This window comes from Zootoca vivipara, chromosome 4 (assembly GCF_963506605.1).
Source record: "Zootoca vivipara chromosome 4, rZooViv1.1, whole genome shotgun sequence".
In the NCBI taxonomy this organism is placed as follows: Eukaryota; Metazoa; Chordata; class Lepidosauria; order Squamata; family Lacertidae; genus Zootoca; species Zootoca vivipara.
The window spans coordinates 88,270,539-88,293,458 of record NC_083279.1 but is presented as its reverse complement, the minus strand read 5'-3'; the positions used below and the strand labels follow the sequence as shown (position 1 = coordinate 88,293,458).

Below are 22,920 nucleotides of genomic sequence, written 5' to 3'. Positions count from 1 at the left end.
ATTTCAGGCGGTGGTGCAGAAGCCGGGCTGGGTTGCACCGCGTCTGCGTGTGCAAGGGGTTTGTGTGCACGTGAGTGTGCGCTTTCCCCCACCCCCCGTCCCCCCAGCATCCCCGGCGTTGTGCATTCAGCAAGCCTTTTCTTTCGCGCCGCCGCGCCTCGCGCTCTCTCCCTGCTGGGCTGGCGAGCGAAGGAGACGCGGCTCCCCGCATTGGCTGCAGCCGCTGGCGCGCTCTGCTTCCCGGTAGGCTGCGCTGCGATCGTCGGCGCCGCGGGCTGGGAATCGCCCCCTTTTCCCTCCCCTCCCCGCACCCCCCACCTACCCCCACCCCCGAGTTAGGAGTTGCTACCGAGAGCGCTTCTCCACTCGGCACCAGTCCCGCGCTGCGCCAGGAAGGCGAGAGAAAGCAGCGGCGGCGGCGCTTGGCTCCCCGTCTTCCGCCCCCGTCCATGGATACGTTATGCAGAAGGGAAGCTGCGAAGCTCCGGAGCTGATCGGCCTCTTGGAAGGGTGCGTGAGCTGGGCTTTATTTATTTCCTTGAAAACAGGCGCCTTGCTTTTAATTTGCCTGTATGAATGGGTTGGAGAGGGGGATCCGCAATGGAGTCAACGTGGGGAGAGAGTTGCATGCGAAACTTTCACATACAGCCAACCAACCCCGTCCCCACTCCCATCTTTTTGTTGCAAACTTGCCACTGTTTGCAAGAAGCCCAGCTTCTCTCCGGCTGCCGCTTGCTAGCGTGGGAAGCGCCGGAGCCCCGTGCTAACGCGGACCGGCTGGTCGTCTTTCCCAGCAACGTGTTCGGAGAGGGTTGATTTGCATCGAGATATCTATTTGCTTTCAAGTTGCAAAAGAGAGGGGGGAAGGTTCGTGCGTGTTGTATCTCTCCTCTCCCGAAAAAAGAAAGAATACTCTTTCCCTAGAGCCCGATTTTATTTTTAAAGCAGTTCTACCGGGTTGCTAACTTGCTTCCTAGGTCTCTGCCTTCTGCGTTTGGCGCGTGTGTGCTTTCCTCGTTGCAAACGGGGGATCCCCAGTGCAAGGTGCAGAGCGGCGGCGTGTGTTGCAATTGGTCCCCCCCCCCTTTTTAAAAAAATATCTTATTTATTGTGTCGGGCTTCGAGCGGCTTATTTCAAACACGGTCGGAAGGGGGGAGGTTTTTTGATGCTGTCGGGGGTGGCCAAAGAGCTGGTTTTCACCTGCTAACGCTGGAGTCGAGCGGCGATCTCGCTGGGGAAGGGAGCATTTCTGCCGCGGGCGGGCGCGAGGAGCTGGGGAAGCAGCGGGGACCGGTGGATGTCTCTCTTGCTTGCAGGAAAAGACGAGCGAAGAAGCGCATTTCTGCATTGCCAAAGGAGGTGGTGTGGGGTGGGGAGAGAGACGTGAGAACCAGCCGCTTCTGCTTTGCAATCGTCGCTCGCTGCTGCGTCCCGGCAGCTGCTGGAGAGAGAGAGAGAGGCGCCTTGTTTGCATCTTCCGAAGCTGGGAACTCACTGGGGCGGGGAGTTCCGCGGATGTGGAAGCGGGGAGGCTGCCCCGCCGGCTGCGGCTCCTGGGGCGAACCGGTGAGATTCCTTTGCCGGAGATTCCTCGCGGGGACCGCGCACAAAGGGGATTTGTGAGTGGAGAGACGGTCATAGAAGATGCCCCGTGGCTGATTCCCCGCCTCCTGCAATAGATCACAATGGTCCCGCGCTCTCCATAGATAAACGCGTGTGTCACGTATGGTAGTGATTTGTGTGGAGAAATGGTGTGGTTTGTAATATTTTACTTATCGTTTATGACTGCTTCGGTTATGTTGTAGTTATGCGGGTTTTCCCCCCAAGTTGTAAGCTGCCTCGAGCGTGGTTTGAACTGTGGAAAGGCGGCATACAAATAAAATTACGGATGTATGTATCTGTAGACGGGAGGATAGGGCTTTCATCTACCTAGCCCTGGCACTTTAGGCGGCAGGACTAAGACACTCCTGGAGCAAACCCGGAACAGATGCCACTTGCCCCTGAGCTAGTGCAGAGTGCACTCCCTCCCCATCGGTGTGACAGCGTGTGTTCGAAATGGACGGTTTTCCAGATCGGATGTGGAGAGTCTTCCCAGACCTTTCAAGGGGTCCACCAACATCTCTTCTTGCCCCACACATTGGGCTTGGGAAAAGAGTTTCAGAGAGGCTCCCCTGAGAAATACACCCCCCCACCCTGTTGAAATCAGAGAGCAAATTTTGTGGTGGCTAGGAAACAGGGGTGCCATACATAGTGCAACCTTATATGTATGTACTCAAGCCCTGTGGTATTCAGTGGGTCTTAACTCCCAGTTTAAGTGTGTATATTGGATTGCATCCTTAGAAACATTTCCCCCAAAACACCCAAAAACATTTGGCAGGGCGGCTGGGAAGGGGAAAGGGGGGGGGCAGCTGGCAGGTCATTCTTTCTCTCTCTCCCCCCCCCCCCGCAGCCATTGTGGGGGTGGGAAGGCATAAGAGACCCCCTGACGCTTCTGCAGCTAATGATTTTAGCAGCTAAGGCAAAGGATCTTGTGAGCTTTGCTTCCAAGTTCCTAAACCCCCGCGTTTGTGCATTTATTGTTCAACTTGGGTAAAACTCTCATTATAGAAAGGGGTGGAGAGAAACATCCAGTTAAAACAAATCTAAAGTAACGGGTTTTCCAGATGGTGCTGTGACTTTGTTGGTAAACGTTGCCTGGAAAGGTCCACCTCTGCAGTTTCAGTGTGTTTTGAGATATCTTTTTACAAACTTTCTTTTACAGCCCGATGGTGTGCAATGTTTGTTCAGAAGCAAGCCCCCCCCCCCCAATCCCAATTCAATGGGGCTTTCTCCCAGGTAACTGGGGGTATAGGGTTGCAGCCCCCTAGGGATGCCGCCTTGTGATTTTTGAAGGGAAGGGAGGGAGCAAGGAAATATAAGGTGCAAACAAAGGCTCTCCTTTAACTACCCACCGATCCTGTTAAGAGATTAAGCTGCAATTGTTGCCTGCTTTTGTGGGTCCTTTCTGCTCCGCTTTCTCTCTGTTCCTGCTTCTGGCTTTGTTGTTGGGAGAAATTTGTTCCCCCCACCGTCCCACATCCAATTAAAAGGAGTGCAAGTGTAAGGGAGCACAAAGGCACGGAAATAGGAATACGTAATAATAATAATAATAAATTCTCTGCACCCAGGGCAGCCACACACACACACACCGGTTCACCTTCTTTCAAAGAAATTGCTTGTGTAGCTGGCTGCTCCTTTCTGTCTCATTGCATAGTGCTTGTTCCTTTCATTGCTATCAAACAACCACGTTTTTTTTCCAGCATCCTCTGTTGGCTTTTGTGTACTGTCAAAATCTCTGAACCAGCTTCAATGCAGGCTTATTCTCCGCAGGCACAAGGCATTGAACTTCCTTCAGCGTTTAGCAAGTGCTTTTCCCCCCTTTATTACACACACACACACACACACACACACACACACACAAGCTGCCCTGGCTCTTAACTTTATGAGCGATTGCTCAGGTTGCTGCTGGTCTAAGAGACTTGCAAAGAGAGAGGTCTGCTGGATTTAGAAAGGGGGAAAAGATCAACTGTTCAGTAACAGCTGAACTGAGACTGTTCCCTTGAAAAAGCTGCACTCTCATTCACACACACACACACACACACAGCCGCAGAGAAGAGGCATTGAAACATTAGCAGAGTCTGGCTGGAATCCTCAGCTCCCTTAGCTGAGAGGAAACCTCGTTCAGTTCAACAAGACTTGGTTCTGCATGGATGTGGTTAGGATTGTGCTGTACCGGTGGTGGTGAAGTGGTAAGAGTGCCCGGTTGAGACCTTGCAGACCCAGGTTCAAATCCTGACTCGGTTTAATAGCTTGCGGCCGGTGACCTTAATGCCGTATGAGCCTACCTTGCAGGGCTGTTGCAGAGCATCAAAAGAGCAAGGAGCACTGTGCATGTTGCCCTGATCTCTTTAAAGAGGGAGGTTGGGAGAAGCAGAAGTTTCAGAGAATATGCATAGCGGCTTTTGCAGGGAAATGAAGGCCCTAGCAAACATTTTGAGTGTGTTCCTTAAAAAAAAAAAGTTTGTTAACTGCATTTGTCATGAGAACTCATTCCAGCCACTTAGCCTTAGACAAACCGTTAGCCTCAACATATTTCTGCCTGGAAGTCTATGGTTGTTCTCTCCCCCCCCCCAAAAAAAACCCAAACACCCTGTGGAGAATTAGGCAGTGGGAAGATGCACTTGGAAAGGCAAAGGACTCTTTAACCTTTCATCTACTAGTGTGAATTGCAAGTTGCAGATGCGCCATACAGTGACTCCTGCGTAAGATACAGGCAAAGGGCTCTTGTCTCTCGGTGTGATTTGCACAAAACCTGAAAGTTGGCACTGCCCTACAGACCTCCTCAGGTGTTAAAATTGGCAGAGGCTGGCCTCTTGGTAGTCACACACACACACACACACACACACACACACACACCTGAAGCTGGGGGGTTGCTGGTGGGCCAGATTCTTTGTGGAATTCCCTCCCCACGGAGGTGTGTCTGGCACCTTCACTATACTGTATAGCCTTCATCATATGCTGAAGACACACCTCTTTACCCCAGGCTCTTATTAATTTTTATTATTTATTAAATTTGTATACCACTGTTATACCTGTAGATCTCAGGGCACTTCAGAACTTGAGGGCGATAGCTTTAGGACCCACTCAGTTTGAGATTATCGTCAGAAAATGTTTTTATTGCTATATTTTGCATTGTTGTGACACGCCCTGGGACCTTACGGTGAAGGGCAGGTGATAAATAAAAACCAAGTAACAATTGTTCAGTGTCCGCCACCTTTAGTGCACAGTGAAGCTAAATATTTGAATAGTGGTTCAAAAATTGAGACAAGCCCCCCCCCCCAATTTAGCCAGTGATTCTGGATCCATATATTGCGAGCGAAGGGCCAGATGTTCGTAGGTATTAATCATACTAATAAACATATATGTGGGGCTTATTTATTTCCTTAATGAAATATTTGTACTTCTTCCTTTAGACAACAGCCCTCTGGGCTGCTTACATTATTATTTAAAATAACGAGTTAATCAATAAAGTGACACAAATGGATTTTTTTTAAAAAAAATGTTAAGCAGCAGCACAAGAAAAGGGGATGAATTAATTGAACCCAGTAAATAAATCTGATTTCATCTGGTGCTTAAAAACAGACAGACAGACAAACAAACAAACAAACAAACAGGGTGGTGTGGTTTAGTGGTTAGTGTTACAGGCTGGGATTGGGAAGGCACACATTCAGTTCCTTCCTCTGCCATGAGCCCCACTGGTGGACGTTGAACCAGTCACTATCTCTTGGTGTCTAGTCTTGGTGTCTAGTTGTTGTGAGGTTGAAATGTGAATAAAACTCCATATATGTTGACATCAGCACCTTGGGAAGGATGGGATTGTAAGTGTAATTGAAGTCAAAATAAAGATATTTATATAGCAATCACAGTGCTTCATAAGAAGGGGGACACATGGCTTGCCAGTAGTGCATGTGAAAATGATCTAGGGGTCTTGGTGGACCACAAGCTTAACATGAGTCCCCACAGTGTGATGCAGCAGCAGCAAAAAAAGCTAATGCTATTCTAGGCTATTCAGACCACACCTGGAATACTGTGTCCAGTTCTGAGTACCACAATTTAAGAAGGATGTTGACAAGGTGGAATGTGTTTAGAGGAGGGTGACCAAGGTGCTCAAGCATCTGGAAACCAGGCCTTATGAGGAACGCTTGAAGGAGTTGGGTACTGGATATGTTTAGCCTGGAAGAATTATTATTATTATTATTATTATTATTATTATTATTATTATTATTATTATTATCCTGCCCATCCGGCTGGGTTTCCCCAGCCACTCTGGGCTGCTTCCAACAAAATATTAAAATACAATAGTCCATCAAACATTAAAAGCTTCCCTAAACAGGCCTGCCTTCAGATGTCTTCTAAAAGTCTGGTAGCTGTTTTTCTCTCTGACATCTGGTGGGAGGGTATTCCACAGGGTGGGCGTCACTACCGAGAAGGCCCTCTGCCTGGTTCCCTGCAACCTCATTTCCTGGAGGGAGGGAACCGCCAGAAGGCCCTCGGCGCTGGACCTCAGTGTCTGGGTTGAACGATGGGGGTGGAGATGCTCCTTCAGGTATACTGGACCGAGGACTGAGAGGAGATATGATAGCCATCTTCAGATATCTCAAGGGCTGTGACGTGGAGGATGGAGCAAGCTGATGGTAAGAGCTGTTTGACAGTGGAAATGGTCTCCCTTGGGAGGTTGTCGTCTCCCCTTCCTTGAAGGTTTTTAAGCAGAGGTTGGATGGCCATCTGTCATGGATGCTTTAGTTGAGATTCCTGCATTGCAGGGGGTTGGACTAGATTATTTATTTATTTATTTATTTATTTATTTATTTATGCCCTGCCCATCTGGCTGGGCTTCCCCCGCCACTCTGGGCGGCTTCCAACAAATACCAAAATACATTAAAATATCACAGATTAAAAACTTCCCTAAACAGGGCTGCCTTAAGGTGTTTTCTAAATGTCAGGTACTGTAGTTGTTTATCTCCTTGACCTCCGATGGAAGGGCGTTCCACAGGGCGGGTGCTGCTACCGAGAAGGCCCTCTGTCTGGTTCCCTGTAACCTCACTTCTCGCAGTGAGGGAACCGCCAGAAGGCCCTTGGCACTGGACCTCAGTGTCCGGGCAGAACGATGGAGGTGGAGACGCTCCTTCAGGTATATAGGACCGAGGCCGTTTAGGGCTTTAAAGGTCAGCACCAACACTTTGAATTGTGCTCGGAAATGTACTGGGTGCCAATGTAGGTCTCTTAGGACTGGTGTTATGTGGTCTCGGCGGCCGCTCCCAGTCACCAGTCTAGCTGCTGCATTCTGGATTAATTGCAGTTTCCGGGTCACCTTCAAAGGTAGCCCCACGTAGAGCGCATTGCAGTAGTCCAAGCGAGAGATAACTAGAGCATGCACCACTCCAGTGAGACAGTCTGCGGGCAGGTAGGGTCTCAGCCTGCGTAATAGATGGAGCTGATAGACAGCTGCCCTGGACACAGAATTAACCTGTGCCTCCATGGACAGCTGTGAGTCCAAAATGACTCCCAGGCTGCACATCTGGTCCTTCAAGGGCACAGTTATCCCATTCAGGACCAGGGAGTCCCCCACACCCGCCCGCCCCCTGTCCCTCAAAATCAGTACTTCTGTCTTGTCAGGATTCAACCTCAATCTGTTAGCCGCCATCCATCCTCCAACCGCCTCCAGACACTCACACAGGACATTCACTGCCTTCACTGGTTCTGATTTGAAAGAGAGGTAGAGCTGGGTATCATCCGCATACTGATGAACACCGAGCCCAAACCCCCTGATGATCTCTCCCAGCGGCTGCATGTAAATGTTAAAAAGCATGGGGGAGAGAGCGGAACCCTGAGGCACCCCACAAGTGAGCGCCCAGGGGTCTGAACACTCATCCCCCACCACCACTTTGTGAACACGGCCCAGGAGGAAGGAGCGGAACCACTGCATGACAGTGCCCCAAGCTCCCAGCCCCTCTAGACAGTCCCGAAGGATGTTACAGTCGATGGTTTCAAAGGCCGCTGAGAGATCCAATCAGGTCGCTGATTCCCTTCCACCTGGAGCTGGATTGGGTGGCTCCTGCAGACCAATCAGACTGCTGCATTCTGGATCCTATTCTAGGATTCAACTCAGTACATAACAAATACCAATTGCACAGCAAAACCCTTCGCCCCTCTCCTCTGTTCAGACTGGATAAGAGGGGTAGGTGACCTGGCAAGAAATGTGGCCATGTTTAAGGGCATGCTCAGTAGGGTGGATTTGATTTAAATCAAATCGATTTAAATCACATTTTAAATCACTAGTCAGTAAGACTTGATTTAAATCACGAGTCAGTAAGAATTTATTTAAATTTATTTAAATCATTTTTTTTTTTACAGAAAGACTCATTCTTGCTGATATAATCTTAATATTTACAACCAGATGAAGGCTTCATTTTTGGAATAATAAATTTTCAGAGTAGTTTTTACAGCTATATCAAAAATTACTGATTTGCTTATGCTATTAGAAATAGGCAGATAATTATGAAATTATTGTGAGGTTTAATAAGTTAACTGTTGACATTTGGACAACTTTTCTGTTTACTGGAAGGAGAAAAATAATCACTTCCTTAATAACAGTTTAAACAATTTACTTAACTAAAACAGTAACATTATAGCATATGTTCCATGTTTGTTAACTGATGTGTGGTTAAAAGGGTTTAAAAACAAAACAAAAAAACAGACTGAGTTTTAGCACACATGAAAAACTTAAAACAAATCCTTATTTCCTGATGAATAACCTTTGGACTATAATGTAACTTAAACAGAAAACTATCTTTAGAAAGGTTTTTCTTCCAAAAGCATTTTATTTTAAAAATCCAATTTAAATTTTTAAAAAATCTGACTTACATAATAATAATAAAAAAAACATTGATTTTTATCCACCCTGGTGCCAAACCAATGTAAACAGGCAGCGAGCAGGAAATGTTTTTTGAGGGGAGGTTGGCATTGAAAGCCCAGTATTGCGACAAAGGTGGACAAAGTGAGTCCTTTATAGATCCTGAATTGATGCCGCAGATAGTCCCTGTCCTATCTCAAGTGGAGAAGGGATTCCGAAGTCTGGGCGCCATCTTGGAAAAAGGCAATGTGCATCTGTGCAGGTGATGGAACAACCAGAAGGCCTTGTTCAGCAGATCTTCAGGAACAGGTAGGCCTGTGTGAATTTTTGGCCTGCACCAACGGTCCTTAGGGGTGAATCCAGGCATAACGCAGCTTTCATCCACCTATGCATGCATAAGATGAACCGTGTGTGTTGGTGTGCTTTGCTTTGTTGGTGGGCATCCATTGTTTATCCCTCCGTTCCCAAAACGGTGGTACGGTATTTGTCGGCTGTTGAGTCTGATTCTGGGACGGTTGGAAGCGAAGGGGATTTTACTGTGAGACAGTATAGGATTACCGCCGGCTGGTAACTTCAAGAATTCTCGTGGTGGCATCAGCAAAATCGGGGATTTCCCCCGACAGAAGTATTTGTTGGTATCTAGTTACGCGCGTGCGAGTTGGGTGGGGCAAGCCAGGAGTTCTGTTTATTTTTGAAAAGCGTGAGTGAGAAATGATGTTTTGCATGCTGGTGTTGAAAATATATAATAAAGCTTGCTGGGACTTGCCCAGTGTAATCCGATTGCAAGTAATATTTCACTCGTTTTGACCATAACACCTGCTACAACACCTCTTTTTTCTTCCCATGCTTCAAAGATTGCCTCGGCTGCTGAAAAGTAGCATCATTTGGAGGGGGGGGGGGTTTGCTGAATTTTAATTGTAGCTCCAGGACTAAGTGAATCAAATTCCAAACTGACTGATAGACTGCACCCACTTGGAAGTTGTAAAAAAAGGTTAAACGCAGGGATTGGGGGGCGGGGAGAAGAATACATACCGTATATTCCGGCGTATAAGACGACTGGGTGTATAAGACGACCCCCAACTTTTCAAGTTAAAATATAGTTTGGGATATACTCGCCGTATTAATAAAACGACCCGGCGTATATGACGACTCCTGACTTTTGAAAAGATTTTCCTGGGTTAAAAGGTAGTCTTATATGCAGGAATATACTGTATGTTCTGTCTTTTGCATCGGGCCAACCTAATGCTCTCAAACTTGCCAGTGGATTGGAACATGACTTCTGGTCTTTGGATTTTGCAACACGTTTTCTGGTGATGGAAATATGTACGTTGCATAAAAGATGCATATAAAGTGTGATTTTTACTGGCGAATGCACTGAAAAAACTCTGCAAATTTACGTGAAAAGTGGACACAGTGTGTACACAATACTTACAATGGGTCGCGATACAATGATGTGCAAGGGGTTGGACACAATGGAACAGATCCATGGTTGAGAGCCGCCGAAAGTGAAACGGGATGGAATTAGCTTCTCAGCCCATTCTTAGTTACGCACAATCTCTGTTTTTATATATATAACAATTTTTTGATTTTCCAAAGATAACAAAAAATAAAAAACAATAACAATACAAGAATAAAACAAAACAAATTGACTTCCCTCTAGTCCCTTCCTTGGTTCCATTGTTTGCCAAATTACCGCATGTCCATTGTTCAGTTTGTAACCTGTTTAAATTACTTACTATCCATCGCATAACAAAATTACAAAATTCAGTGAGGTGTCTGAGCCCTCTCAATGCTATGGGGAACAGAGCAGGAGGGGCTCAGTGAGACGTTGGAGCCCAGGCGCCTCCCCAGCCAGCAAGAGGGGAAACCTCTCCTTCCGGCGCCCGAATTGAGGCACGCACCCACACGTAGGGCGAAGGGGCGGCGTTTTGGGGTGCCCAGGCTTTTATGCTGGCCGAAAAGCAGGCGGAAGCCATTACCGGGTTCTGACTCGGACTAGGCAGTCATGTTTTCTGTTATCTTTGCTCTGTAAATAGTATGCACAATAAAACTCTTAAAGACAGTGCGGACTGGAGCGTCTTTACTCGAGAGTAGCCGCAACAACCCCCCTGACAATATGCAATAAACATCTTCCATTCTTCTTTAAATTCGTTGTCATCTCTTCCTCTTAGTTTCATTGTCAGTTTTGCCATTTCAGCAAATTCCATTCATTTAACTTGCCAATCTTCTTCAGTTGGGACACCTTCTTCTTTCCAATATTGTGCCAATAATGTCCATGCAGCCTTAGTAGCATACATAAAATTAGTTATGCACAATCTCTTCCTGCTATTTATGAGCATTCAAAGTTTCATAATAAATGGGCATTTATTAAAATATTAATTTCTAATTTAACATCATATCTTGCCTTAGAAGCACCTGAGCACATACAGGTGAGGATTAAGTGCGGAGCGCGAAGTGGATGTAATGAGAGTGTAAATGCCAGTTTTGCCTTGGGATATGTGGCTCTTACACACACACTGGGCTCTTCAATAACATCTCGCTTTGCATATACAAATTGTTATGGCATTCAAGCGCTCTCAAAGAAGGAAGAGCTAGGCAGTGCTTCAGGGGGGAACATTTCAACGGCTCTCTGATTGAAATGCGTCCTTGACGCTGTTTAACACTCAAGTTTGGGAATCCATCCTCCCCAGCGTTAGGGTTAGAATCAGAGAATTGTCCCAAGGCCCATCTCATCCCCACTCCTGCAGTGCTTCGTGTCCAACTTGTGGGGTGGGTTTTAATAAGTAGCAGAGGACATTAATTGCAGTTTATCCCTCCAGTCGCTCTTGTGTGTGGGTTCTGCGTTGACTGTTGCAGTGCATCCCCAATTATTATAATTGCATAAAATTCCAGTGCTGACTTGGAAGTCGAATGGAATACGTTCCGGAAGTCCGTTTGACTTCCAAAATGTTTGGAAACCAAGGCGCGGCTTCCGATTGGCTGCAGGAAGCAGGGCCGCCTTAAGCCTATCTGGCGCCGTGGTGCAGGGATCCCTCGGGTGCCCCCCACCCCACAGGGGTCCCCTCACCCTCCCACACACACGCTTGCTGTGTTCGACATTGTTCCCTGATTTGTATTGTTAGCTAGCTTCAGGCTGGGCCCCCTGTCCTGTCCTGTCCTGCCCCGTGCCGTGCCACGTCGCCCCTCCACCCCGCCCCCCATTCCCAGCAAGGGCTCCCCTTCCCCCTCCCTCCCCCCAGCCCGGGATGGGGCTGCTCCTCCTCCTACTGAGCAGGACCAGGCAATCTTCGGTCAGGTTCTCATTGCAAGCCTTCTCATTCCTGTGACCGAGCGTCCCCTCCGGCTCCTGCTCCTTCTCCACTTGGATCATGAACGTCAGAGACCAGCGCCTGGCTAGAGGTCCCTCAGAGGGAATGACCGGCCGCAGGCCCGGGGTGGGGTGAAGGGCTGGGGGAGTTGAGTGATAAGCAAGAAGCAGGCTCCCCTCCTGCAGAAAGAGGGTTTTCTGTATCACGGGTCTCCTGGAATTTAATGTGACGGGAAGGGGAGCGGCCCGTCCAAAGGCGCTTGGCTTCCCCCCTCCCTTCCCTCCCCGTCGGGCGGCAGTAGTGCGCGGCCATTGAGCTTCCTCTCCTCCTCTTCTTGCCCATGAAGCAGAATCAGCGAGACTCCTGCCTAGAGTGGCAGCAGGCGCGTGGTGCCACTCTAGGCAGGAGTCTCGCTGATTCTGCTTCATGGGCAAGGAGAGGAGGAGAGGAAGCTTAGCTAATAGGAGACATGCAGGCACCTGGAGCTGGCTGCCTCAGCTGCAAGCAGCCAGCAGCAGCGTATCACTCAAAGCCTTTCCTCTCTCGGAGCCACAGCAGCAGCGTGTGCCGGCAGCAGCTGCTCCCAGACGCCAGCCGTTTGGCGCCCCTGGTGGCCAGGCGCCCTGGCGCATTGCGCCACCCAGCCCAGGCCTAGAGACGGCCCTGGCATGATGCTCCTACAGCCAATCAGAAGCCACGTTGGACGTTCGGGTTCCAAAGAACATGCGTAAACTGGAACAGTCACTTCCAGTTTGCGGCATTCGGGAGCCAAAACGTCTGAGTACCAAGGCGTTTGGGATCCAAGGTATTGTAGAATTTTAGAAGGTTGTATATTCATAGAAGGGGGAATGGCTGTGATTCTCATGAAGGCACTCTTGCATCTTTCCTGTTTTCCTTACCCTAACGACTCTGCACCTCTGAATTTGCCTCTGCACTACTTCCAGCTGCCATCCCGGCAGCAAATGAAGGTGTTTCCCCCCCCACCTCCCTCTATTTTTCTGCCCCCCCTGGCAATATTGGAGGGTATGGATGGCTTTTGAAGTCAATGAAGAAGAAGGAAATCCAACCTTGATCGACTGATGGGTCAGTGTCAGGGCCTAGATTAGCCATGGATCTTTCCGGGATTAGTCATGATATGTGCCAAACCGCATTAGTTTTAAACACACATTTAAACCAGGACATGATCCAGCTGCAGCTAAGCACTTTTAAAGGCCTACTGACTCCAACAGGGGGGATTTGGGGATGTGCTTAACTGCCCATTGAAAGGAAAGGGATTTGGAAATGCTTAACTTTTTGACTACATCGTGCTCTGAGAAACCAAAGCATGTTTGACATTTCACAGCCATAATAGTTAAACAGATTATTTCAGCCCTGTCAACATGAGAAATAAATATGCATGTACTTTATAAAAATAATCACAGTCATAATCTTGGTATCTTCATAGACTGGGAGGGGGAGAAAGAGAGGAGGGTTTGCCCGCTTTCTCAAATCCCAGTTGATTTCTAAATTCTGAATGAGTTAATCCAGGTGAAGAGAACATTTTTCTGCACCTTGGGGGGGGGGGGAATAAGAAAAACCCTTGCTGCGATCCTGCACTGACTTCGGTTGCTTAATTCGCATTGAAGATGCTGGAATATAAGAAGCCTAATTATGTGCAGGATTGCAGCCAAAAGCTGGATTATCACTTCAGCAGGGAGGCTGATGGAAGACTTCTGCCAGTTCAGTGGTGTGATTTTCCTTAACACCTCATTAGCAATGTACACCTCATGACTATTATTGGATATCTACGTTCTCCCAACCTCTTTTCTTCGAACATTTCAGCACCGGCTTGTTTGCTGCATCGCCACGGCCTGCTCTCTGCAACACTTTGGCAGAACCACTGTGAGGAGCCCAAATATGGAATTGCAACTAACAGTTCCCGCCTCCTCCGTCTGAGGAGCTTTTTTGATTTTACTTTTATTTGTTTTTGGTTTTTTTAATATTTGCTTACCACCCTTCATCCATAGATCTCAGGGCTGTCTTAGCTTTCTTTTTTCAGTTTTTGAGGGTAAGTCCACCAGTGGCTGTTAGTTATAATGGCCTAATAATAATAATAATAATAATAATAATTTATTATTTATACCCTGCCCATCTGGCCGGGTTCCCCCAGCCACTCTGGCCGGCTTCCAACAAAACATTAAAATACAGAAATCAAACATTAAAAGCTTCCCTAAACAGGGCTGCCTTGAGATGCCTTCTAAAGGTCTGGTAATTGTTGTTCTCTTTGACCTCTGGTGGGAGGGCATTCCACAGGGTGGGTGCCACTACCGAGAAGGCCCTCTGCCTGGTTCCCTGTAACTTGGCTTCTCATAGCGAGGGAACCGCCAGAAGACGCTCAGCGCTGGACCTCAGGGTCCGGGCAGAACGATGGGGGTGGGGACGCTCCTTCAGGTATACTGGACCGAGGCCGTTTAGGGCTTTAAAGGTCAACACCAACACTTTGAATTGTGCTCGGAAACGTACTGGGAGCCAATGTAGGTCTTTCAGGACCGGTGTTATGACCGGTTATATATAGAACCTCCATATTTAGAGACTCTGAACATATAGAAACTCAGCTATACAGTGGGACCTCGACTTACGAGCTCCTCGACATCTGACAATTTCGACTTACGAGCGGAAAATGTGGCCGCGCGCTTACGATTTTTCCAACATCTGAACGGAAAACCCGTTAGCGGCTAGATGCGGTTTCCTCGACTTACGAATGTTTCCGTTTCCAATGCATTCCTATGGGAAACTGCTTTTCCTATGGGAAACTCAACTCACGAAGTTTTCGACCTACGAGTGTGCATTCGGAATGGATTTCATTCGAGGTCCCGCTGTATAAGCTAGGTGCCAAATGGCTCCTTAAACCAAGGCTGCAGTCGCCAAAACCGAATGTCTAGTTGCCGTTTTTGGGCAAGACGGCTGCAGTGTCTTGTTTTTCAAACTGGTCATTGATTCTGAGTTTAGCATCTGACTAGTTCAGATGACAACCTTGAGCTAGGTTAAGAGCTTTGAGAACTTAAAGATGAAAAGTCAGTTGATGCAGGGACAGTCCACATATTTATCAGCCCATTCTGACCTCTCTTTTGTTAATGGTGACATGGACCATTCATAATGTAAGGATATTCTTCACAACTGTGAGCAGGGCAGTGGGGTGGGGTAAGTAACAGCAAGCGACAACAATTAACTCTAACGTCGTTCACTGCTCCTGCTCAAGCTGCACAGAAAGAGCATTTTGGACCCTGAAGTTCAATTGAAAAGTGCAGATGAAATATAGCTGATAGAATTCTAGAGGATGTGCTGTTAGAGTGTCAAAACAGTCCAGATCCCCAGGCATGTGCCTCCATAAGGTGGAGATGCCAGGTGCCCTCCTGGTACTCGGACATCTTCGCTTGGTTGCACGTGGTCGAAAGCCAGGTGCAAAATGCGCCTGGCTAATTTCTAACGCTGTCACTGAATATCGCTCGGTGGGGTTGCAGTCATTGAAGGGAGGGCTGCTTTCTTTTGTTTTTTTTAAAAGCGTCCTTGTGTGTTTCCCAGAAGCATTAAGTTGGCCCTTATGGAAAGCAGGATGCTGGCCAAAGTGCACATTTGGTCTGGTGCAGCAGTGCGCCTTTTGCCATGGTTCAGGCGGTCAAACTCTGCATTCGGCATTTGCATTTTTGCAGCTTCAAACATGCACCCACTACTGTGCAGATGTCAAAATAGCCTTGTTATCATTTTAAGGACTCTTCCTGCTTTAGCTACCTCTCATCCTCCTGCGCCTTTCAGATACCCTCGCGCCTATGTTTCCTGATGTATCACATACTCCTCTGAAACAGACAGTCCGCTCTCCTATTGTCGCATAAGTGCATATTAGCGAATCATTGTTGATGTTGCTTCCCCCTATCAGGACCCAGGCTAACAATTTTTTGCTTGATAGGGTTCCCCCCCCCCCGCAGTATTCAATTTCTTCCTTGTATGCTCTATCCATCAATTTGCCTGCTATATCTACTATAGCATGGACCACATCAGTGCAGTGTGTGTGTGTGTGTAGATTTTGCTGCATAAGTAACAACCTGCATCAGCTTTTTAAAAAAACAACAACAACACCATGCACGCACAGACGTGTGCATTTTCACTCTGATGGAGAAAGGACTTTTTGTGCTGTTTTGAAAACGTCGATAATATACTGTCCGATACAGCTTTGGCTGGCACACTGGTATCAGCCTGTAACTCTGAAATTGGAGACATTGAGGATGATGGACATTTAGAGGCCGACATGTCTGCTATGGAGCCTGCAACAATCTTTTCAGTGCAGTCACGCGTACTCATTTAATATTCGTAATGCAACGCTGAGCACTCCCATATAGTCATGCAGAGACTTGGGATCTCACACTTTCGGATTCTGAATACTCCTGTCACATCACTTTCCAGATGTAATTTGGGGGTAGGGATGGGCGGGAGAGAACATGCAATGGTTGCTGTGCTGGCATGTTTTGTTGTATTGTGTGCAAAGTGCCCGTTACTTATTTTATTTTATATATTTAATTTACTGCATTTATATCCCACCCTCTGATGCAAGGAGCTGAAGGTGGCGTACATGGTTCTTCCCATTCATTTAACCCCAAAGCAACCTGGCAGAGGAGCTTAGGCTGAGAGATGGGGACTGGTCCCAAGGTCACCCAGTGAGCTTCATGTGGGAATTTGAACCCAAGTCCTTGTCCAGTTTCTCTGGTTTGCACATGTGCAAAAAAAAAAGAAGGTTGCAGTGTGACCCCTTTGCTAGGCATAGGTTAACTCAAACTCCATTTGGAAATAGGGCAGAGCGGCACCGGAAGTCGCTTCTACGCATGCCCGGTGGCCACCAAGAAGTGACTTCCGGTGCCGCTCTACCCTATTTCCGGTGCCCACTTCTACGCAACTTCCGGTGTCGCGCCGCTGCTGATCCCGTATTTTTCAGCGGGAGACTTGGCAGGTATGCTTAGTGCAGACCCAGTTCACAGAGCTTGAGCTTCCACATCCACCACCCACCATGAACCACCATTATTTTGAAGACCGTAAAATAATAATTTAGTTTCCTGTTAATTGTGTTGCTTTGAATGTATACTTGACTTTGCTCAATAATGCTCTATTCTGGACTGGGTTTTTTTGGGGTGGGTGTGTGTGTTTTAATGTAGATTGTAAACCGCTTTCAGATTTCCCCCCTGAAAAATATAAAGCACTATAGAAATGAAATTATTATTCTTAATATTAAAATTAATATTAAATATTCAGTTTCAGTCCTCTACCTAATTTGCACTTTCTGAAACAATTCAACTGTCCATCAAAATTCATGTTTTTCCTTGATTTTTGCAACCCAGTTCAATAACCAGAAATGTATATATTGGGGGAAAGGGTGCACAGTGCGCAATTGTGCATAATTGTAAAGCAAAAATGTGTTGCATTACGGGAAATCACTTGCAAAAATACATTTTTAATTTGTTATTTTATTTTTATTAATTGGTAGAAATGCATAAAGGGACCCAGGTGGCGCTGTAGTTAAACCACTGAGCCTAGGGCTTGCTGATCAGAAGGTCGGCGGTTCGAATCCCTGTGACGGGTCCCAGCTCCTGCCAACCTAGCAGTTCGAAAGCACGTCAAAATGCAAGTAGATAAATAGGAACCGCTACAGCGGGAAGGTAAACGGCGTTTCCGTGTGCTGCTCTGGTTTGCCAGAAGCGGCTTTGTCATGCTGGCCACATGACCTGGAAGCTATACGCCGGCTCCCTCGGCCAATAATGCGAGATGAGCGCGCAACCCCAGAGTCGGTCACGACTGGACCTAATGGTCAGGGGTCCCTTTACCTTTACCTAGAAATGCATAATAAAGTGCTGGTGCATTTTCATGATGGCTTTAAAAAGCAAACGATGCCTTATGAGGAACGGCTTAGGGAGCTTGGTATGTTTAGCCTGGAGAAGAGAAGGTTAAGGGATGATATGATAGCCATGTTCAAATATATGAAAGGATGTCATATGGAGGAGGGTGAAAGATTGTTTTCTGCTGCTCCAGAGAAGCGGACACGGAGCAATGGATTCAAACTACAAGAAAGAAGATTCCACCTAAACATTAGGAAGAACTTCCTGACAGTAAGAGCTGTTCGGCAGTGGAATTTGCTACCAAGAAGTGTGGTGGAGTCTCCTTCTTTGGAGGTCTTTAAGCAGAGGCTTGACAGGCATATGTCGGGAGTGCTTTGATGGTGTTTCCTGCTCAGCAGGGGGTTGGACTGGATGGCCCTTGTGGTTTCTTCCAACTCTACGATTCTATGATTCTATGATTCCAAGCTGATATGGAAATGTTGATAATTGAAAGAATGAGACTGAAAGAATGAGAAACTCAGGGGAAGTGGAATAGACAGATCCGGCCCATTCCATCAGTCCCAAATAAGGATTGCAGTCTCAGTCCCTAGTAAGTATGTTTAGCATTGCCCTATAAAGTGCTAATTAAATGCAAAATATTGTTACTGATTTATTAAAATTCAGGCATGACCTCCTTAAAAGATGGTGCAGGTAGCTTTTAAAAAGTGCAGAATAATAACTACTACTAAGGAGTAGGTCTCATGAGATGCAAATCGATCTGACATAATTCCATGCTGAGAACAGTGTTGTCAATTGAGACAGGCAGCCTTTATACATTTGCATTGGAGGGCGGGGGAGCCTTTTCAGTTCAGATAAGAGGTGAGGTAGGCCATATGTAAACAGAGCCAAAGCAGATTTTTGTGTGTGCATAATTGGTTATTTTCCCGCAAGCGCTTTCAGAAAACAGCACACAGCCTTCCAGTAACAAGGCTCATAGCTTGAGGTCTTGGAGGCCAATTAGACCACCTTACTCCCTCTGGTTTCTAACAGAAATGCTTAGCAGGTCTCCAGTTTTAATTAAAAACGAGTAGCATACTCAGAAGGAATACTTAGGGATCTCTCTCTTTAAAAAAAACTTTTCTAGTAGCAGAACACAATCGGAGTGTTCTTTGATTGGAGGTTTTTAAGCAGAGGTTAGATGGCCATCTGTCATGGATGCCTTAGTTGAGATTCCTGCATTGCGGGGGGGTTGGACTAGATGACCCTTGGGATCCCTTCCAACTCTACGTTTCTATGATTCTATGCTTTGCCTCAGTGCAAATGTTCCAGGTACCTTCCTACCATTATCACTTAGCTGTTAGAGCTTCCATCATACTGGCAGGGCTCCCTCGGAAGGATATTTCTTCCTGTTCCTATACACATGATTTAGCATGCCTCTAGCTTCTTTAATCTTGAGATTTACACACAGTGTCTTCGTATTTGTGTAGTTACTCTCCCAGTGTTTCAAAACCTTACCGTTGACCTTCCGCGCTTTTAATGCTGCTCTCCGTCTTGCCGAGATTCTTTGCGGGCTTCTGGAGCAGATTTATGTGTCTGTGTCATATTTTTATGATACCCCCAGGCTTGACCTTACGCCTCGCCCTCCCTCCTTTAGTAGTTTTGTGATTCCCAAGCAATTTGCTCCCTCGGTAGTAGAGCTCTTCCTCCCCTCCTGCCATGGCAGGAATGGATGGGTACTTTAAAAAACACAACGGAGAGCGAGAACCATCAGTTGAGCGTTGTCAGGTTCATGGCGGCTCAGCACGAAGCAAACTCACTTCCTGCATTATTCCGCCTTTCCTTGCAGCCATTTTGAAACTCTTTGTTGTTGTTGTTTAGTCGTTTAGTCGTGTCCGACTCTTCGTGACCCCATGGACCATAGCACGCCAGGCACTCCTGTCTTGCACTGCCTCCCGCAGTTTGGTCAAACTCATGTTCGTAGCTTCGAGAACACTGTCCAACCATCTTGTCCTCTGTCGTCCCCTTCTCCTAGTGCCCTCAATCTTTCCCAACATCAGGGTCTTTTCCAAGGATTCTTCTCTTTTCATGAGGTGGCCAAAGTATTGGAGCCTCAGCTTCACGATCTGTCCTTCCAGGGAGCACTCAGGGCTGATTTCCTTAAGAATGGATAGGTTTGATCTTCTTGCAGTCCATGGGACTCTCAAGAGTCTCCTCCAGCACCATAATTCAAAAGCATCAATTCTTCGGCGATCAGCCTTCTTTATGGTCCAGCTCTCACTTCCATACATCACTACTGGGAAAACCATAGCTTTAACTATACGGACCTTTGTCGGCAAGGTGATGTCTCTGCTTTTTAAGATGCTGTCTAGGTTTGTCATTGCTGTCTAGGTTTGTCATGCTGTCTAGGTTTGAAACTCTACAATTATGCAATCTCCGAGTTAGGCCTTCCCAACTTGTGGGCTGCCCACCAACTAAGTGCAGGTCAGACAGCCAGAAGGTTGGCAAACACTGTGCCCATTTTCAGACATAAATGGTGAGTCAATCTTGCCCAACCTGCTGTGCCCTTCATGTGTTGTTGGACTGCAGATTGCATCATTCCTGAAATTTGGCTGTGCTGGATGGTGCTGATAGTAAATAACATCTGGAGGGCACCAGGTTGGTCAAGGCTATGCTAAACAATGGTTTAGCGCTACATGGTTTAGCTTTGTAGTAGGGTTGGGCAATGCATCATCCAAAAATGGTTTGAAATCCATATCATGATGCGGGTCTCATAGTTTTTTACCTGGCAATATTTCACAAATCATGATGGGCCAGGCGATTCAAGTCCATACCATGATACTGGCTCCATAATCTTTAACCTGCCAATATACAGTCATACCTCGGTTTAAGTACGCCTCGGTTTGAGTATTTTCAGTTTAAGTACTCCACGGACCCGTCTGGAACGGATCAATCCACTTTCCATTACTTTCAATGGGAAAGTTCGCTTCAGGTTAAGTACGCTTCAGTTTAAGTACTCTGCGGACCGTCTGGAACGGATTAATCCACTTTCCATTACTTTCAATGGGAAAGTTTGCTTCAGGTTAAGTACACTTCAGTTTAAGTACAGACGTCCGGAACCAATTGTGTTTGTAAACCGAGGTACCACTGTATTGCAAATTATGATGTTTGTTTGTGTGTGTGTGCTATGCAAAAACCACAATGTGGGAAAAATTGTGAAGCCAGCTGTCATAGGCGTTTGCGGCTACTCTTGAGTAAAGACGCTCCACTCCGTCTTGTCTTTTAGAGTTTTATTGTGCATATTATTTACAGTGCAAAGATCTCAGCAAACATGACTCGCAATGGCTTCTTCCGGGTTCTTGCCCAGCAGAAAAGCCTGGGCACCCCAAAGCGCCGCCCCCTGGCCCTATGGGTGGGAACATGCCTCAATTTGGGCGTCGGAGGGAACGGTCTCCTTTCTGGCAGCCCTGTGTCCGACATCTCTCCAGACTCCTCCTCCCCTGACCCTCTTTCATAGCGAGGCTGGGGCTCTGATGCCTGACAGAGCCCTCTCTCCACCCCGCTCACTTCCTCATTCCTTTCTCCTGATTCGCTGCTCGTGCAGACACTGGGTGAGGAGCTAGTCAGGATGACAGGGGGCGGCTCTCTGTATGGCGTCCCCCTGACACCAGCCAATGCCTCTACATAGTTCCATCCTTTTTTCAGACACGGTGATACAGTATATTGGTATACTGCAATGTTTAGCTGGTGATCTATCCCAAAATCGAAAACCAGATATCACCCAGCCCTACTTCGCCTCTACATAGTTCCATCATTATTTCAGACATTGTGTGATATATTGGTATGTCGTGATGTTTGCCTGGTGAGATATCACGACATTGAAAACCAGATATCACCCAGCCCTGTTCTGCGCTGCCACCATCCCTGCTAACGCTGGCTGGGGCTGATGGGAGTCATAAACAAACAATGTCTAGTGGGATTCGGGTTGGGGAAGACTGTGAATGAGCCTTGCCTTCTCCTGCATTTGTGCGTGCCTCGCTCTCATCCCATGTGGCTGAGAGGAGTTCGAAGCGCTTGCTTCTTCTTTTAGCTAACCACAGGTTGCTGGTCTGTCTGAAGTGGGGAAATCTGCGGCTACCGCTAACTACATTTAGGTTAAACAAGCTGGCGTCCTAAAACCCCGAATCAAAGCATAAAGCATCTCAGAAATTTTAAGTGCACATAAAACATACCAGTAGTTCTGTTAGCAGTATCCAGTTCCAGGATCATCTGTTTAAGCAATCGGTTCAGCGACAAAGGTGTGCGTTTGGGATTTTTGCTGTATCTGCAACTGTCTCATTCAGCATTATCTGTTGGCGTGCCAAGACCCCAAGACCCCCGCAGTGCCCTGGGAAGTGAATAACCAGACAGAACAACAGTATATTGGTTTATGGGTTCAAATAGGCTACAACTTTATTGGTTACAGATCCGACGAAAAGGCAGAGGTGGAGCGCCTGGCAGCCTGCGATTTATGCCCCCTGGGAGCGGGCCCAAGCGCTGCTCATTGGTCCGTTGGACCTGCTCCCAGGGGAATGCCCGCCTAAGCCTGCCAGCATTGGTCAGTAGCTGGCTGCCCGGCGATCTGGCCTGCTGTTGGTCGGATCACTGGTGTGGCCCAAGGCCTGGCCACAACACCGTCCACCATAGAAGGTGAGCGGACTTCTCAGAAGAGGCACATGCAGAATTGTAACTCATGGAGAAACACAGGTTAGGGTACCCTCTTACAAATTCTGTGTGAAGGGGATACCCCTAGGTTTAATTCAGAAAAAAGAGAGATAAATATGCTTGGTTTATCAAAAGTTCAACAAACAGTGCTCTACTGAGCTTTCTTCTGGGCTTTCTTCAGTTTGCTTATTGGAAAAAAATGCCATGTCCTGTTTTTTTGAGCAGCGCAGTCCTTGCTTTCAGCCAGTCTGATGCCCCCGCAAGAAGGGAGGAGACCACCTTACCACTTATGGTACACCACAGCCTAAACTTAATAGTGCTACGTCAGTAAGACTTAGGAGCATTGTCAATTCCAGAAGCTATTCCCGCATGTAATTCCTTCCCCCGCCTTCCCTCTCTCCCTTGGCTGCAAATGGAGTTTCGTCAGGGTGGGTGCTCTCGGTCGTCGGCAAAACCTTATCTGTCATTTCAGCATAACTTCTCCCTGGTCCTGATAGTTTTCGCTGCTCTCTTTAAGTACACATCACTTATCCAGGAATGCCATTATTATTATTATTATTATTATTATTATTATTATTATTAAAAAACACAAATCGAGGCACTCCATCATTCCCTGCCAAC

General features: G+C 47.2%; 1 protein-coding gene across 5 annotated transcripts in view; it reads left to right on the top strand.

Annotated features, from left to right (window-relative positions):
* The first annotated feature begins 343 nt into the window (after window positions 1-343).
* Window positions 344-22,920, top strand: part of FAT3 (FAT atypical cadherin 3) — a 434,554-nt gene continuing 411,977 nt past the window's right edge. For all 5 annotated transcript variants that reach the window (XM_035116279.2, XM_035116283.2, XM_035116282.2 and 2 more), the window contains exon 1: window positions 344-510. The gene's annotated coding sequence lies outside the window, so the exon portion shown is untranslated. The remainder of the gene's footprint in view (window positions 511-22,920) is intronic.